Below are 6000 nucleotides of genomic sequence, written 5' to 3' on the forward strand. Positions count from 1 at the left end.
GTATACCAAGGTGTCCCATCATCCCATCGACTAAAGAAATGTTGTCTGAACAAGTACTTCCCTGCCATGGTTCCAGATTTTTCCTGCAGTGATTTCATTGAAATATTATTCACAAATCACACAGTTCATCTATTCTGAGCATATAATTGAATGATTTTTTTTAGGAGGTTTTCATTGTGCCAAAACCAAATTCCACATTATTTACATGTTAATTCTTTTACTCCTAGAAAGTACTCAGTAAATATTGGTTGACTGTAGAGTATCAGGGTAGGCAAAGGAGAGTTTCAGTACATTCATTCATTTATAATATGGCACACTTACGTCTTTTAAAAACTTGGTTTATATAAATGGCTGAAAGACACAAAAGAAACTGCTCAACATGCTTAGCCGTCAGGGAAATGCAAATCAAAACAACTCTGAGACGATACCATCTTATACCCATCGAATGGCTAAAATCAAAAACACCAATGACAGTTTATGCTGGAGAGGATGTGGAGAAAGGGGAACGCTTCTCCATTGCTGGTGGGAGTGCCAACTTGTACAGCCACTTTGGAAATCAGTATGGCAGTTTCTCCAGAAAATGGGAATCAGTCTACCTCAAGGTCCAGCAATTCCTCTCTTAGGCATATACCCAAAGGGTTCACATTCATACAAAAAGGACATCTGTTCAACTATGTTCATAGCAGCATTATTTGTAATAGCCAGAACCTGAAAGCAACCTAGATGCCCCTCAACCAAAGAATGGATATAGAAAATGTGGTACATTTACACAATGGAGTACTACTCAACAGAAAAAAAACAATGGAATCTTGAAATTTGCAGGCAAATGGATAGAACTAGAAGAAACCATCCTGAGTGAGGTAACCCAGTCAGAGAAAGACAAATATGGTATGTACTCACTCATATATGGAAATTAGACATAGAGCAAAAGATTACCAGCCTACAATCCACACTACCAGAGAAGCTAGGAAACAAGGAGGACCCTAAGAGAGCCATACATGGTCCCCAAGTGAAGGGGAAAGGGACAAGAGCCCCTTAACAAATTGGGAGCATGGGGTGGGGGGTGGGGCGCTAGGAAGAAGAGGAAGGAAGAGGAGAACATGAGCGATCGGGAAGATTGAGATGGGAGATGAATAGAGGAGAGCAAGAAAAAAGACACATCAATAGAGGGAACCATTATAGGTTTAAAGAGAAATCTGTCACTAGGGAATTGTACAGAGATCCACAAGGATGACCCCAACTAGGAATCTAAGCAATGATGGAGAGGCTACCTTAAATGCCCTTCCCCTATAATGAGATTGATGACTGCCTTAAATGCCATCCTAGAGCCTTCATCCAGTAGCTGATGGAAGCAGAAGCAGACACCCACAGCTAAGCACTGAGCCAAACTCCTAGAATCCAGTTTGAGAGAGGGAGGAGTGACAAAGGGATCAAGACCACCCTGGGAAAAGCCACAGAAACTAGCTGACCTGAGCAAGTGAGAACTCATGGACCTCAGCCTGACAGCTGGGGAACCAACATAGGACCAAACCAGGCATCTAAATGTGCATGTCAGCTAGGAGCACTGGGCAGTCTATGGGGCCTCTGGCAGTGGAACCAGGATGTATCCCTAGTGCATGAACAGATTTCGGGAGCCCATTTCCCATGGAGGGATATTTTCTTAGCCTAGATATACAGGGGAGGGCCTAGGCCCTACCCCAAATGACTTGAAAGATTTTTGATGATCCCTCATGGAAGGCCTCACCCTCCCTGGGGGATGGGATGGAGGGTTCAGTGAGGAGCATGGGAGGATGGGAGGGAGAAGGAACTGGGATTGATATGTAAAATGAGATTGTTTCTAATTTAAATAAAATTTATAAAAAAAAAACAAAAAACTAAGAAACATAGGAGATAGCCCAAAACATTGTAAAAAAAAAAAAAAAAAAATTCCAGCTCTAGAATTGTAATAGTCTTAAACCTACTGACACATTAGAATTTAACATTTTACAAGGAATATCAGAATTTAATATAGAAGATGACAAATCCAAAATGGTTTCCTTAAGTGTTAGTTCTGTATAGCTTCAGTTTGTTTTCTTCGTGATAAAATTATACATAGATCAGAAAGCATCTTTTCCTGGGCTAAATGCTCTGAGTAACAAACTAGTGTTGTTAGTAAATGTCTAGAATTTGGAGGTTGTGTTTTTAATATAATATGCATTGTCTTTCCACAAATACTTGGTGTTAAGTTCTAGGCTAATTACTGAAGACACACATAAAATTCTGAAATGTGTCCACAGCAGCCTAGCGTACTCTCAAGGTGTCTGATCTTACTAGCTAGCCAGTATTCCACTGATCCAAGGTTTCAAAGAAATAGTCCTGATATGATCTGCCAGATATGGTTTTACTTTGTGAAACTTCCATTGGGTTTCTTCCTTTATCTAATTCACCTGGAATTCTGGTCTTAACTGGTTTGAAGATAAAGCTAATCTTAATGCCATCAAGTTGCCTTTCCTATGACGATGGTGTAAAACCTAGAATATCAGTAAAACACATGTTTTGAGTTACTTTCTAATAGTGATGTTGGCTTGATGTAAGCCTTTTGTGTCTCTTATGACCCAATTTGATCTACAGAATGGGGTTATATATGAGATGGCTAATTAGGACCAGAATTGTAGGCTCTGAACAAGTTATAGTGTAGTATGTTCCTCTTGATTGCAAGAATTAAAATTGCAGTTAATATTGCTTCTGCTTTCATATTACAGAAGCTTAACAGGAAATTAAGTTGTATAGTAGTTCCTCATTTTAAAACATGTAGTCTGAAATACATTGGTTTCTTTGTATTAAAAAATTCTGTTTCAACATGATTGTTTCTTTGGGTGAGCAAGTAAAGATCAGAAAACTTGAAAGCAGTTATCAAACAAATGCTACAATTTGGGAGAAAATACAGATGACTAGAGTAAGAGTTTTAGGTCAGTGCCATACTTAACACTGACTTAACTAGTCTCATTTCCCAAGCAGCTTCGTTTTTCACAGTTTGAATTATTATTCACGAAAATCTCACATAATAAAACGTTAAGGTGATAAATCTTATTTAATGATAGTTCTAAATGAGTAGAAAAATTGTATACTTGTTACCTGAATTTTTGAAGTTAATCAATAGGATGATCTTTATTGATGGGTAATAATTAATTAAAAGTTAATACTATTACATCAGGCACTGTCTAGGTATAAGATACCAATGCTCATTTTCATTAGTTCAACTCCAACTGCATACATATACTAGTCAAACAGTGTCAAGGGAATTTAAGACAAATTGAAACAGCACCACATTTCACTGAAACACTGTAATATTTCTTTTGCTTTTGAGAGGCTTTAAATTATATTAAAACACTGAGCCTGATAACTGAATACACTTTATTTAAGAGCTACATCTGCCCTTTGGAATGATCAGAGTTCTTTTAGCAAATTATTCCTTCCATATGTCTCAGAAATATTATGGTTTAGTTGGTTATGTAGTTGACCTTTTATGCAAGGCAGACAGTGGACCAGGGATTGCCTCATTTTGGAATTTCCTTAGAAATGACTAAATGTTTTCCAGATGAACATACTGGAGACTTAGAGAAGCAGCAGGAGTAATTAGAAGTCATTGCTTCCAAACCAGCAGATTTTTGTGGACTTATTTTTCTATTGGAAACCAGTGACCTAAAAGAACTGAGCCTCTGGGCAATTTGCTTCACTTCCAACAGTACAAATAAATTATGAAAACAAGTTGGGATTAAATATGACATTTATACTGTTCTTATTTTCAAAAAAAATGAGATTAAGGCTGCAGAGGTTTCAATCTTTCTCTGTTTTCTCATTATGAACTAATACAGTGACTTTCCCAAATGTAAACCTAGATACCAGTGGAGATAAAATGGGGTGATTTATTGTCCTTGCTTTTCACAGGACCACTCTGCTAAAATTAGGACTAATAGCCTGCCTTATTCCTTCTTAAAGAAGTAAAATCACTTCTCCAGAAAATAAAATGGGTTCTGTGTTGCCATTATCCCTTGATATTTCATCATATGACCTAAACTTTGAGGTATAAACTTAAGGATATATTTTAAGCAATCCAGTGAAAATACATTATGAGAACATTTGAACTTTAAAACTGAGGTGTATTCAAATAAGTAAGCACAATACTCCTGTGTTCTGTGTCCCACCTGATAGCTCAAAGGAAAAGCTACTCAGAAAAAAAAAATTGTAAGTTTAAGATATTATTTGCATGCTGCTGGGGAATAATCCTTCTATACACTGTGAAGATGTATTGTTCTCATCTTTAATAAAAAGCTGATTATCCAATAGCTAGGTAGGATTTGGGGGGCAAAGAGAATACTGGGAAGAAGGGTGGAGTCAGAGGAGCCATGAGCCAGACTCAGAAGAAGAAATATGGGAAGTATGTATATGAGGTAAACAAGCCTCAGGGAAGCACGTAGATTAATAGAAATGGGTTAAAGTTATAAGAGCTAGCTAAAAAAAAAAAACCAAGTCAAAGCTATTGGTTGAGCATTTATAATTAATACTAAGTCTCCATGTGGTTATTTGGGGAGCAGCTGGCAGGATAGAGTTGATAGTGGTTTAGATGGAAAATCCTGTCTACAAATTGCATTCCAACATGGGGTAAGGCCACATATATCCACATAAAACCTAAAAAAGCTTAAGAAAAGGTTCCAAACACACACAAAATGAAGTCAAATACAGTCCCTCCCACAGGCCATGGCACAGAGAGAGATCTACAGGCTGCTGCCTGCAGGCTTGATTCTCCAGAGCAAGCCCCCCGCCAGCACATCATGAACCAAGCTGCATGGCAGGGTTAAGTTTTGCCCTTGCAGACAGAAAAGATTATAGATACACAGTAAGACGCAAAGATCCTCTAAGCGGACTGCAGTGTATTTGAAAATATACAAAGGCTTGAGAGAGAAAAGAGAAAGGGTATTGACAGTCATAAAATATAGTTTAAAAATAATAGTAGCTAGTCATCTATAATCATCAAACTTAAAGCCATGTTAGGTATGTTTTTAAGATCATACAGATATATATTTTAGGTAGATAAGATGGTATTCAAACACTTTCAGAGACTTATAGAATATGGCATTTAAAATGCTTTAATAACCTAAAGCTTTCATGACAGTGAGACACGTCTGCTCCTGACAGCACCAATCTACTTCAAAAAAGGAATCATGAGCATCAAAAAAAATCTCTGTATGGAGTTTGCTTTCTTTATGGCAAAAGATAGCCATTTCAGCAGAGAATCCACCCTTGCCTCAACTGCTGACAGTATACTCTCCAAACTGGACCAGCAGGATACACACACAAAAGCAACTGTCAGACTTTGTCAAGACAAGGTAGGCCAGTCCTTCAAAATTCTCTGCTTCTCAAAATGTCTGTCAGATACACTAGGCCTGTAGGCCAAAGATAATGTCCCAACATTACAAAAGAACTATGAATGACTGTCCAGGCAGCCAAATGTCCCTGTTGTTAGGTAACATTACACCCTTCTGGGGTCTTTGATGGAGTTAAAGACTAAATATTTAAACTTACAGTTTTCTTTAGTTTTTATAAAAGGTAAATTAGGTACAAAACTTTAGACTAACAAAGATAACATAGATAATAAGAGTATTTTCTTTAAGTTTACCAAAAATGGGCTGGATATTGTGACTAATTCTTGATAACTGTTTTTGTTATATATAGTTTTACTATGTTAAAGTTAAAACCTAGACAAAAAGGGAGAAATGAGGAATGAGTCTTCTGTACACCGTGAAAACGTATTGCTCTCACTGTTGATAAAAAGCTGAATGGACAAGAGCTAGGAAAGGGTTTAAGGGCAGAGTGAATGCTGGAAAGAAAGAGGGCAGAGTCGGAGGAGTTTCGAACCAGACTCAGAAAAACCAACATGGGAAGTATGTGTATGAGGTAGAATGAACCTTGGGGCAGCACATACATTACTGGAAATGGGTCCATTTAAGTTATAAGGTCTAG

This window comes from Cricetulus griseus (genome assembly GCF_003668045.3).
Source record: "Cricetulus griseus strain 17A/GY chromosome 1 unlocalized genomic scaffold, alternate assembly CriGri-PICRH-1.0 chr1_0, whole genome shotgun sequence".
Lineage (NCBI taxonomy): Eukaryota > Metazoa > Chordata > Mammalia > Rodentia > Cricetidae > Cricetulus > Cricetulus griseus.